The following is a 13,964-nucleotide window of genomic DNA, read 5'->3' on the forward strand; positions in this document are numbered from 1 at the left end:
ATATTGATGAAACATATATACTTGTATTTGGCTATTTCATGAATAACACTGTTTAAGTGCAACATCTGCCTGTAGTAGAAATATAAACCATGGTCCACATGGTACTTGGAGGAAATAAGAGTTGACAGGGATCATCTACAACAGAAATGAGATACAAAAATGCTGAGAATTCCCAGTGGTTCTCTTAGGATATTGTAGGCTAAATTAATTAATGGAATTGCACTTCTTAATTTAATTAATGAAGTTTGTAGCCAGAAAATGCTTCTCTCTATTATTACTCTGACATTCACTTGACTTCTGTAGGTCACAGAATATTTCAAAGCCCCTTACATTCAGGGTTATTTTCCTTATTTCATTGTTTCCTTCTTGTTCCTTCTCCTCTCCCAACTGCCTTTGAAAAACCCACCTGGGCTAGGGTGGACAAAAGGAATTGGAGGTAATAGAGGTATGAATTGCTTTCCTTCCCTTGGCAATGACAAACTGATGATATTTTAAGAATCATAGCCACAAAGATGACCAGAAGTATAGGTTTTAGAAATCAGTTCCCTGCCCTTGTGTTCTCCAGCCACCTCCCCTAACCTCTGACAGATTTAGGGGTTATAATCTAGAAAGAAATATTTTGACCCTTATAGAAGCATTTCATAGTGACAAAATGCCATATGAATTCTGATGCTCTTTCATTTGAGCTTTGGCCCGATGAGGACTTCAATTTAATTCACTAGAAATGTTAGGGCCATTTGGCTGAACCATTAACAATAAAACATATGTTTACTGAGTTCTTGTGTTAGGAATACAGCAAGGAATAAAACATATTTATAAACTATGGCCATACTATTCAAAAAATATAAACCTAGTGAAGAGTATATAAATAATTGTAAAGAAAATAAAATTTATAAACAGAACATCATTAATATAAAGTATTATGGAGGTCCAGAGAAAAGAGACATCATACATATCATTAGGAATCCAGAAATGTTTCATTTAGTAGGTAGCATCTGAGGCCATCTGTGAGTGACAGGTAGGATTTTTGAGAAGTAGAAATACAGCAGAAGAAACAGAAGAAACCATAATCTTAAGACTTAGGGACATAACACTTTTTAGTAATTTTTCCAAGGAAAATGAAAGATGAGATTGGAAAGATAGAGTTGAAGTAAAATTTGTATATCTTAACAGCCTTATCATTAAAGCTAAAACAAAATATTCATTGATTTCTGTTGAAGAAACCAGCAGACTTTACCAAACTTGTTTATTCTTCCTCTTTTGCATATGGCTAACCTGTATTTATCAGCATCTCTTGCAGTTAGGTTTGGCCATGTGTCTGATTTTTGATGTAAGGTATGCTACCTTACAATGATGTAAGGTATGCTACCTCCAGAGCTGACCCCTAAAACTGAATGCCACCCTCCATGTTCTTTCCTCCTCAGAATAAATTTAGAAAGCCCACATTACCTGATTTCAAGATTTAGAACAAAGTTACAGCAATCAAAGCTGCAGTGATCAAGTTATTGGTTAAAGTATAGAATCATAATCAATGGAATAAAACAAATAGTCCAGAAGGAAACCCAAAAAATGACTGATTTCTGACAAAGGTGCAAAGGCAATTCAATGGAAAAATAATAGTCTTTTTGATAAATGGTAGTAAACAATTAGACAACTGTGTGCCAAAAAAAAAAAAAGAGGACATCAACATATACCTTACATCTTTTATGAAAGTTGAGTCAAAATGAATGTAGAACTAAATGTAAAGTGTAAAACTATTAAAGTTTAGAAGAAATCATAGGTGAAAATATTTATGATCTTAGGTTAGTCAAAGTTAGTCTCTCAGGAGATTAGTCTCAGAGTTAGTCTTGCAGGAAACTGAGAACATATCATAAAAGAAAAATGGACAAATTAGACTTCATCAAATTAAGACCTTTTGTTTCATGAAAGAATTGAGAGAAAAAAGAGATCAACCACAGAGCTGGAGAAAATATCTACAAAACACGTTTTTGACAAAGGACTTATATCTGGAACACATAAAGATTTCCAAAAATCAGACGATAAAACTTGATGGGGCAACTTGATGGCTCAGTTGGTTAAGCATCCAACTTTGGTTTTGGCTCAGGTCATGATCTCATGATTCATGATACTGAGCCCCACACTGGGCTCTGTGCAGTCAGCAGACTGGAATTCTTGGAATTCTCTCTCTTCCTTTCTCTCTCTGCTTCTCCCCTGCTCACTCTCTCTTTCTCTCTCTGAAAAGAAACACACACACACACACACACACACACACACACACACACACACAAACAAACAAAAAAGGCAGAAAAAGAGTTGAAGACAGAAACAGAAACAAAGAACAAGGGCAAGAAATAGAATACGGTAACAAATAGAGCAGGTATTAACACAACTATATAAATAGTCGCTTTGAATATCAATAGTCTAAATGCACCAATTAAAAGACAGAGACTGAGAGACTGAGTAAATAAAAATAAACAAAACAAAACAAAAGAAAAACATGACCCAACTATTTGCTGTCATAAGAAAAAACACATTGTAAAACACACACACACACACACACACACACACACACACTATATATATATATATATATATATATATATATATATATATAGTGCCTGGGTGGCTCAGTTTTAAGCATCCAACTCTTGATTTCGGCTCAGGTCATGATCTCTTGGTTTGTTAGATAGAACTCCATGTCAGGCTCTGTGCTGGCAGCATACAGCCTGCTTGGTATTTTCTCTGTCCCTCTCTCTCTGCCTCCCCCTTCCTTCTCTCTCTAAATAAATAAATAAATAAACTTAAAAAATACATATATATTAAAAGTATATTATATATATTGAATATATTGAGTATATATTATATATATACATACATACTGCATATATTAAAAGTAAATGCATGGAGAAAATTATACCATGCTAACACAAATCAAACAGAAAACAGGAGAGGCTATGTTCATTTTATACAGAGCAGACTACAAAGGAAGAGAAGTTATCAGGATAAGGAAAGATAATACATAAAGATAAAAAGGTCAATTCTCCAAAAAGACAATTCTTAAAGCATCAAACTTCAAAAGGCAAAAACAGAACTGCAAGGAGAAATAGATGAATATAGTATTATAGTTGGAGACTTCAAAGCCCTTTTTTGGAAATGAACAGATCCAGCAGGAAGAAATTAGTAAGGACATAATTGAACTCAACTATATTATCAATAAACTGGATATAATTAGCACCTGTATGCTACTTCATCCAATAATAGCAGAATATACATTTTCTCAAGCTCACAGAGAACATTCACCAAGATTCCACATTCTGGGCTATAAAACACACCTTTACAAATTTAGAAGAATAGAAATCATACAATGTCTGCTCTCAGACAAATGGAATAAAGGTAGAAATTGATAATAGAAAGATGACTAGAAAATCCTAAAATACACAGAGATTAAACAACTCACTTCTGACTTACACATGGGTCAAGGAAGAAATCTCAAGAGAAAAATATTTTGAACTAAATAAAAATGAAAACGGTTATTGAAATTTGTGGGGCGCTGTGAAAGCTGTGCTTATAGAGTAATTTACAACATTGAATGCACATGTTAGAAAAGAAGATATAAAATCAATAAACTAAATTTTCACTAGGAAACTAGAAAAAGAAGAGCAAATTAAATCTAAAGTAAGCAGAACAAAAGAAATAATAAGCATACAGCAGCAATCAATAACATTGAAAACAGGAATGTTTTTTGTAAAAAGAGCAAATCACTAAAACCAAGAGCTGGTGCTTCAAAAAGCTCAATAAAATTGATAAGCTTCAGCTAGGTGAAGAAAAAGAGAAAAGTTACAAATTACTAATATTATAAATGAAAGAGGGGACATCTATCACTACAGATCTCATGGAAATTAAAAGGATAATAAAAGAATAATATGAACATCTCTATGCCTACAAATTTGAGAACCTAGATGAAATAGGTCAATTCCTTGAAAGATACAACTTGCCAAAACTCATACAAAAAGAAATAGATGATCTAAGCAAACCTATATCTATTAAAGAAATTGATCATTAATAACCTTCCAACCAGAAAGCATCAGACCCCGATGGACTCACTGATGAATTCTATCAAACTTTTAGGGAAGAGTTTATACCAATTCTCTATAATCTCTTTCAAAGTATAGAAGCAGAGGGGATACTTGTTATCTCACCATATGAGGCCAAAACCAGACAAAAACATTACAAGAAAAGAAAACTGTAGACCAGTATCTCTCATGAACATATAGGTGCAGAAATCCTCAACATTAACAAATAGAATACAAAAAAGTATAATAAGAATTGTACACTATGACCAAATGGATTTTATACCAGATATGCTAGGGGGTTTCAACATTCAAAAATCACACACACACAAAAATCAATTCATGTGATCTATCACATCAACAGATTTAAAATTTTCATATGATCATTTCAATAGATGCAGAAAGAGCATTTGACAAAATCCAACACCAATTAAGAGCTCAGTAAACTAGGAATAAAGGGGAAAATTCTCAATTTGATAAAGGAACATTCTTAATGTAATACAGCCTAGCTACAATCTACAGAAAACATCATTCTTAATGGTGAGAACTTCAAAATTTTCCCACTACAATCAGGTATAAGGCAAGGATGCCTTCCCGAATCACTCCTTTTGGATATTGTACAAGAAGTGCATGCTAATTCAATATGGCAAGAAAAGGAAATAAAAGATAACACAGGTTGGGAAAGAAAATATAGACCTGACTTTATTCATGGGACTGAGTGCTAGATTCTAGGAAGATGTGGATTCAAAGCCCTATCTCGAAACAATCTCCATGTGACCTTGAGCAAGATTCTCAAGTCTGTTTTACCAGTTATAAAATGGAGTTATACAGTCCTCAGAAAGTTTTCTTGAGGACTACACCAAGTTCTTGCACTTGCAGACATTTAGCAGAGTGCAGGCATATGAAGCTTATCAATGTTAGGGGAAAGTGAATCTGAGAGTGTTTAAGAATGATATAGCTCCATTGAGGGTGATACAGTCAGTAAGGGAGAGGATATCCTTGTAAATTTAACCTACTTTTCCTCATGACACGGACTTTCTTTTTTAAATTAAAACAATAAAACTTATCTTTCCTAACAAACCCATTTGCCTTTCCATTCTGTGATTTACTCTGGTCTTCGACCACAAACACCGTACGAGATTAAATGAGAAACAGTGGATAAAATAATGTGGTTCAAATACATTGAAGGAGAGTAATTCTACTAGTATAATAACTTTTTATTAATAGTATTTTCATGTTACTGAGCTTAATTATGCATCACTATATTTTTCTACACCCTACAAAATAACATTGGAAAAAATTTTAAATAATATTTTCAACTGTTTTTTCTGTAATATTGGAATATTCAAATAACTGTCTTTATCTTTCACCCAATGGTAAAAGGTGAGTTTGCAAGTAGATAATTGGAAAGTACAGTAGTTTATATGCATTAGGTAAGGGAATTAATCTTTTATTTGTGAACCAGCCATAAAATTGCAAGTTTGGAGTGTGTGTGTGTGTGTGTGTGTGTGTGTGTGTGTGTGTGTTTGTTTGTTTTAAGTAGGCTTTATGTCCAGTGCAGAGTCAAAAATAGGGCATGAATGCACAGCCCTAAGATCAAGACCTGAGCTGAGATCAAAAGTCAGATGCTTAACTTATTGAGCCACCCAGGCAGCCCAGAATGTTGTAATCTTGGTAATAACAGTAGTACTCTTATTTGCATTCACATATTTTTGCAGCTAGGCACTTCTACATTGATTGAGCATTGTGGGTGATGACATTTTTGGAATACTTTGGTCGTAATGAATCTTCTATCAAAGTTTAATATTCAAATGATACTCTGGTGACTTTCTAGATACTAACCTAAACAAGTAACAAGATCTAAAAGAATAGCCAAGCTTTGTTAGTAAAAATGCTCTCCGGCATACATTTGTCTTTCTCTTCCTAAAATGAATATGCATTTTAAATCTATTTCCTGGGAAAAAAAAACAAAAAACTTTTGCATTAATTTCATGCATAATTCAGCAAGGTCAATTCTGACATTTTAAAAACCTTACAGTAGGTGCTAAAATAAGTTTTTAGGAAATGATATTACAAGATTTAGGAAAAATATAGTAATCATTTACTAGTAAGCATTCTGCATGTTCCACATTTGTACTTGAGCACAAGACATATACAAATGAACTGATAATTGTGTATTCTGCAATTTCTTTATTTGCTATTCCCATTCACATAAACTAATATGTATAGATGTTTTTCACTCTCTAGAAATACTGAAATAGTAAATATGAGAGGAAAAAAACCCTATGTTTTTACTTATAGTCCTTCTGTACTACTCATCTGATTTAACAAAGAAGAGAGAGAGGGAAAGGGAGTGGAGAGGAAGAAACGTTGAGAGGAGCTGGGGAAGGAGAAAAAATAAAAGAAAGAACTACAATGTTAAAGTAAAACTTTAACATTCAACTCTGAGTTTTGATTTAACGTACTAAAGTCTTGATTGAAACTCAAATGCCCATCACAAATATGAATGTCTTTTGTTCCCAACAATTTACAGCATTTTATGGCCTATTTCATTGCATCATAAATGTCATAATGACCAAATGTTCCATGAAATGTCATAAAATGACATGAATTACAGCTATCATCCAGGTCTACGTCTGGAAAACTGAGTTTCTGGCTCATGCTCAGCTAACGGGCTTTTTGTGTTTGAAATCTCTGTGTACTGTGACACTGAGTTAATTAATTTTACTTTATCGTCCAAATGTACTATGGTTCTCTCTCAAAAAGTAATTCATTTGTCTGGAGAGTACATGCGTAACTGAATTAAGTATCTCCCAATTATAATGCTGTTATTTCTTTAAATATCAGCTATTTAAAGATTCTTAAAATCTCATCTTAACAAAGCTCTCTGGCATGATAATGCTTTACAACTAACTTTTCATTTTCAGTATTAGGACATGTGCTGCTCTGGGATTTACTAAGGTGCATGAGACTTTATCATACTGCTTAAATACAGTAATGACTGCCATGTTCTTTGGCCACCCCATTCTCCCATTAATCCTGTGCATGCCAGAATCTAATCTCATAGTTTCCTAAACGTGAGTAAGAAAAAAGGGAAAAAGTCATAATACTGCTATTCACACCACTGGACTGCCTATACTTGGATTACTAACCCTGTTTTCACAAACTGATTTCACTACTCTGCTATGATTCAGCTGGAAGATTTAGCTTGGTAGCTAAAAACAGTTTTTAAATGTTAATTTCCAATTTACATCAGCATTTTCTAGCATTTTGCTTCTCATTTTTTTTTCTTAATTCAAAGAAATGCTACAACTCACAGACAGGATTTTAATGCATCTATTTATTCAAGCATTGATTGAGACCCTTCTGAATCTGGGCACTGTGACTTGGAAGAAGTAAACATGGCAATTGCTGTTTCAGTTTTTATGACATTTATCAAGATCTCAGAAAACAAATATGTAATCCTAAATCCAGTTCTAGGTGTCCAACTTTGGTAAGCGAGGGCATTTGCTACAGAATGCCATTACTACAGAGAAATAACAATTGAAATATTTAAACCAGCATTTTCAATTCTGCAAGCTATTCCTATTCCTTTTTATTTCCTAGTGAATTTTCCCTACACTTTGCCACTGAATAAATTTCAAGCAACCTAATTTAATCAGATCCTTCTCAGTAGGAGTGCATCTTTGTGCACTGTAACAGTGAACACTTTGTTACTCTCAATTTTCCATTCTCACTCAGTATATTCTTTCTGATAGAGGAGAGCAAGGAGTAACTGAATGTCCTGAGTAATGTACATCTTGGGTCTCTGCACTCAACCTAATTTTCTCTCTCACTCCTACCTTCCTCACCAAAACATTTGTCTCCTATCTTTCAACACCCAGTTAATTACTCACAACCTGGTTTACTGCCAATCCCTAGCCTGACATACAATAATCATCCAATAAATAACTGAGATAACCCCCAAACTAAGCTACAGAAAGTTAAAAAAATATTTACAGAAAGAAGGTTCATTCCATTTGGCATGACACTTTACCTATAAAAACTGTTGTGTTCTCCTAAAATATTTACTTCTATGTAGAAAAGGCTGAAATCAATTTCTTAATTTTTGTTAGAATTAGACAAAAGAGCCATAAAATAATGGGTTTTGTCACACTGGAGGCTTATGTAGTTGGACAATGAATTTTAAGACAAATATAGGTGCTTAACTTATTATAATGCCCCAAGAGAAAATCCTAGCCCAACTCAGCAACAATAGTCAGAGTTTATATAAGGCAATTTATATATTCCAAGGGGGTAATTACCACAATGCTTGGGGCACTTTATAATGTGGAAAAATACAGTGAGAAAGGTTGTCAGCTTAATGCTTCAATAGTACTAAGCATAGATGTGAATAATTTCCTTGACTTCAATCTTTATAAAATGGATCTTAATCACCAAAGAAAAGACTGGAAGAAAAATGTCTGTTTAAGGGTTTTGTAAAGTTCTGAAACTTCCCATCTGTGTCCATTTACCTAGAATCTGCTGGTCATGCCAATGCAATTTATAATTTTTTCCTCAAGGATTTTTTTAATGTTTAGCATTTCATGAAAAATTCTTCCATTTAAGTAAACCTAAACTTTGAACTCCTTGTGGTTTTATAATTAGTAATTCCAATTGTCAGAACTTCTGATTCAGGAAAAAAAAAAATCTATAAAAGAAATATTTAAGTGCTTGAAGAAAAATATTTGACAATAATAATTGAGATATTTGGCCTCATACAAACAAGCCAATGAGGAACATTTACATTATAGAGAGAACAATATATTACTTAAAATGTGCACAATCATGTTTTCTGTATAATTTGTTAGGTTCTAGTATATCTTTTACATACTGTTTAATGTGGTCTTTAATGTCATAGTTTTACATTCACATTTTTTATAATTTTTAAAAAGAAATTCATATACATTTACAGAATGTTTTAGTTCATGAATACAATTATGCTAGGGATATTTAAGGAAATAAAGATAAAGAAGACATAGTCTATTTCACAAAAGAGCTTAAGTGGTCTACAAGGAGGGAGAGCTCAGCACGTTTAATATAGAGATGAAAAATTCAGAGAGGAATATGGTAGGAGCTGTTCTGAATGTTAAGCACACTTTTATTTTCAAGTATGCTAAGGCTTTCAACTGTTAATAATAGAAGAAAAAAAATTAAGTGTTCATCTCCAAAACCTGGATAACAAAAACCTGTGCATTCATTATAGTCCTACTCTTTCTCAGCCCCTTTATTTTGAAAGAGCAGAACACAGGTAGAGATTTTCAGACCTTTGAAAACACCTTTTTGTGTATGCAAAATTTGGTTGTCTTCTCTATTTTAATGTTCCTTTTAAAGTCTATCATTTCTTCAAAGGCAAAATTAACATTTTAATGTTTATTGTGTGGCTGTACCCTGTGATATTCAAGATTCATGAAAACTGAATGAAAGTAAAATTGGACTTCAATGATTTCAAGGAATATCATCCAGATAATATTACTGTTAGATGAAAAAATTTTCCTTATGCTCATTTATCTTAAAGTAGAGGGATTATTTATTGTTTGGGAGAAAGCTTACAGTTTGGAGAATTGTGTAAAGAAAGCTCTCCCTTTCATTATTTATGCCTGGCTAGATCCAAAGAATTCTCCAACTGCACCACTTTGTTAATGTCTGAACATTAATTCACAGAATATCTGTTATGTGGCAAAGCTGACACTAAGTATTGGATGTTCAGAGGTACAGGACCTGGTCTCTACACTGAAAGAACTTACAGATGAGGCTGGGGGGAAACACAAGGAAAAAGATAATTAAATGTAACATGGAAACTGTAAATTTTACCAACCCTTCAAGGAAGCTACAGTTCTCATTTTAAATTTTCTAGATCTTCCAACAAATTCTACCAGTTGAGCAAAACCCTGATAGCAAACAACAGAAAGAATGCAAAAAAAGAACATTTTCACATTTAAGCAAAGATGTGAGAGACTCAAAGTATTAGTAAGTACAACCTATCACTGTATTAAAGACTCATGAAGAAGTCTAATGACTTCAAAACTTAGTTGAGATAAGGAAATCTATTAATGTAATTTACTACAAAAACAAGTTAAAGAAGAAATAAAATAGTATCATGATATTGGTAGCTATACCAAATCATGTTATGAAGTTTAATACCTATTAACTAAAAAAAAAATCTGTAAACAATATGATAATGAGCACCTCTCGGAAAACCATTACAAAACATATCTTCTGTACATACATTAAGAGTTTTTTATTACAGCCAGGAACAATACATGTGTGGTTACTCATATCTCCTCTTCAGTGTTGTACTATATCTGCCTAAACATAAATAAACATGGTTGATAAATTAACCCCTCCCCAAACTATTATTTAAATCTCTTTAATAATCCATTATGTGTTCTTAATACTTGGATTCATCTTCAGCTCCTTTATGGAGAAGACTAGATTGGATTTCCTATCACTTTCCCCCAAAAGAATCCTCAAATATGGGATTTGCAATACAAAAGACCTAATATGTTAATTGTTTATAATTTGGAATGCATTTTCCCACAGAAAACTATGTTTCTGTACTAGTATACAAAACCTATTAATGTTAGAAAATGAACTTAATGAGAAAACAAAATCAAACTGCATTCTGTATAAGTGAAATACAGAATACTGAAATACTGAAATAAAATGCTGTTGTGGTACAAGCCATAAATATAAAATATATAAATAACACATATAATGAAAACATTTCAATTTTCCTTAGAGCTTGTATTTGAAGCAAGTAAGGTGAGTTTCTAGGCCCTCACATGGACATTAAAAATCAACAGCACGTCTTTTGTTTTGTTTTGTTTTTCATGTATGATTTCACTTCAAAAGTGAATTTTTTTAATTATTGAAACATTATTTTAATTATTTGAAAAGAAGTTTACCTTTATCAATTATGATGCCGGTATTCCATGGGCTTACAACAGATTTATCCAAAGCTAAGCAAATGATTGGATTTATGGAACGGAGAAAAAGAGGACAGACAACAGAGACTATTCTTGAATGAGATTGTTTCTTACAATACTGAAGGAAGGAGGACCCTGATGGAAAACATTTGTAGCACTGCCTTGAGGGAGAGGAAGGATGATGAGTCAGTTGGTTCTTTAGCCAGGCACGAGGTTGTGTCTGCATATGTCACCGGGGTTATTACCCAAAGCAGGTGTGAAAAGTCAGGATAAGCGTGCAGATATGCAGTCATTTGAAACTACAGAGCATTAACCAGAAGGACATTTGCAAAGTTTTGACAACTGCATAACTAAACGGACTAATATTTCTAACAATTTTGCTAAAATTAAAATGTATTTGGCATGCTGCTGCCAAAATTTAGTGGTCTGTTAAGCAGCCTTAGGCTAACGTGCCAGACAATGGTGATTTGCTATTTTGGAGTAAAAGCTAACTTAAATACAATGAATTTCATCTTTCCTTTTAATTGAGTTGTGCAGGACTACCCTTATTAAAAAAAAATTATAATCTGTTCAACGTGCCATTTTTAGAGGATCTATTATTGGTATTAGACAAAGTACACATAGTTTTTTCTGTCTTGGAATGACATTACACAAACAAGCAAGAATAAATCCATAGTTGAAATCTGTGCAAAATGCAATGAAGGAAACGAATAGGATGCAGTAACACACACTAACAGGGAGAACAACTTTTAGGGGAGGTGGTTATAGAAGGTCTTGTTCAAATGGCATTTAAGCTGCTGTCTGAAAGGTGTCTAGGAGTTATCCATGTGCAGAACGAGGTGACGTACATTTCAGGCAAAATTAATAGTGCATTAATAACAACAATAGTAATAATAACAACAACAGCAACAATAACAATAATCCATTTAGATGAAGGAAGAGCTAATGAAAAAGTACCAGGTTGGCTGGAAAGTATTTAAGCAATCGGTGTAGTGACAGGCATTGAAGTTGAAGCCAAATCATGAAGCTTTTACATTATTATGTATATAATGAGGAGGGCAACGCTGTGATATTATAGCCGTGGCCCAGCCACTCCCACCTAGGCCTTGTCTCCTGAGTCAGTGGCATTGCGCTTGGAAAGAAATGTCAGAAAAGGAGTGAAGTGACCAATTCTTTTGTGTCCCCCAGCTTTGAGGCTTAGTTGGCATTTGCAGAAAGGAAAATACAGCAAGAAAATTGTGATATTTTTGAAAGGCAGAGTGGGAGAAGGGAAACAAGTTCTTAGATTTTCTATGATTTTTTAATTTTTTAAGCATTTTAATTTTTTTCATGTTTATTTATTTTTGAGAGAGAGGGAGGGAGAGTGAGAACATGAGGGGCAGAGAGACAGGGGGACGTGGAATCCGAAGCAGGGTCTGTGCTGACAGCAATGAGCCCAATGTGAGGTTCAAACTCACAACCCATGAGATCATGACTGGAGCCACCCAGGAGCCCACCGATTTTCTTTAATTTTTTTTTTTTTTTAAATCTGCAGTTTGACATTGGTGGCAAAGCATACCAATCCAATAGTGATCTTTCTACTAAAAAGAGAAGTTGATTTTTTTGTGTGTCCTTTTGATCCCAGCCTTTTCTCCCCATGACAAGGCATAAATCATGGACACCAGAAAATAAGGTAGTTCTCAGGAATCCTGAAAAGGCTGAGAAGCTTACATTCTTCCTCCGGAGGAAAGGGCAGGGGTTTTCAGCCCTCTCTGGAAACAAAAGTGAAAACATGAGTTACACGAGCCATGGAAAGGAGACAATCTGAATCTGAATCTTTGGAGCTGCCCCAAGCAGCATCCCCCCAAATCTACCGTGAAAACACAGCACAGGGACCTTGGTGCCTTGCATGCCTTCCGTAACATCTTCAAGGACAGCAATGCCTTTGCCCAGGAAATGCTGCAAGAGATTCTCCAGAGGTTGCCTCTGAACACCACAGTGATCCCCCCGCCGCGAGCAGAACATGCTGGGAAATGGGAACTAGGACGTGAACGTCATTATGGCGGCAGTTCAAGCCAAAGCCTATGATGCTGTCTGGTGGGACGAGCTCAGTGACGTCAGTGCCATTGCTCTTGCTAAAATCATGGGATTCATTGTGCATCTGCCCTCCAGCAGGTGCTTCTCACTGAAGTTGCCTCTCAACAGGCAGCACTGGATCTGTGTTTGAGAGGTGTTTGAGAGGTGAGAGATGCCTATTATAACCTCAAGTCCAAACTGAAGATGCCCAAGTGGACTGGAGGCAAGAGTGAGCTCGGGACATTTCTAAAATATCACTTGTGAAGAAAGAACTGTGAACTCCTGCTGGTGGTGCCAGAGGAGGTGGGGGCCCATTAGAGTTGGAGGAGGGCTGATGTGGAACGCAGTTCTACCCAACCTGCCCTCACCTCAGCCCCCTAAATCCCCTGTAATGTGCCCTGTTCTATACAGTGGGTCTGCCCTTGCCATTTTTCCAAACACAGAAAATGTGGAAGGAAAAACACAAGAGCTTACAGGTGAGGCAGTCATATGCCAGGGAACTAGGATTACAGAATTTGTCATTATAAATAACGGAAACAAAACAAAGGGAATCTATGAACAAATGGAACAGAAAAAGTTAGTGTCTTGACTAGCTTCAGACACAAACAAATCCAGGTTTTAGTGTGTGTGATTTTACTTTTCATACAGAGTAATACGTATGGCCAACAGCACCTTCAAGGTTATATTCTTCCAGCCAAGTGACCACAACGACACTGATTCCTGCTCAGTAATTCCCATAATAAAAGTCTTCCCTTAAATGCACACCATCTAGCAATTGAACCAATTGCTATGGTCTGGGAAACAGAATACTTGTCCAGGTGTGGCTCACATGCCCAACCCTCAAATAGACATGGGGTCAAGCTTTTCTGAA

The 13,964-nt window shown here is 34.8% G+C and overlaps 1 pseudogene; it reads left to right on the forward strand.

Annotated features, from left to right (window-relative positions):
- Nucleotides 1-11,031: 11,031 nt before the first annotated feature.
- LOC131508043 (josephin-1-like) lies at nt 11,032-13,474 on the forward strand (annotated as a pseudogene).
- Nucleotides 13,475-13,964: the final 490 nt, after the last annotated feature.

This window comes from Neofelis nebulosa, chromosome 3, assembly GCF_028018385.1.
Source record: "Neofelis nebulosa isolate mNeoNeb1 chromosome 3, mNeoNeb1.pri, whole genome shotgun sequence".
In the NCBI taxonomy this organism is placed as follows: domain Eukaryota; kingdom Metazoa; phylum Chordata; class Mammalia; order Carnivora; family Felidae; genus Neofelis; species Neofelis nebulosa.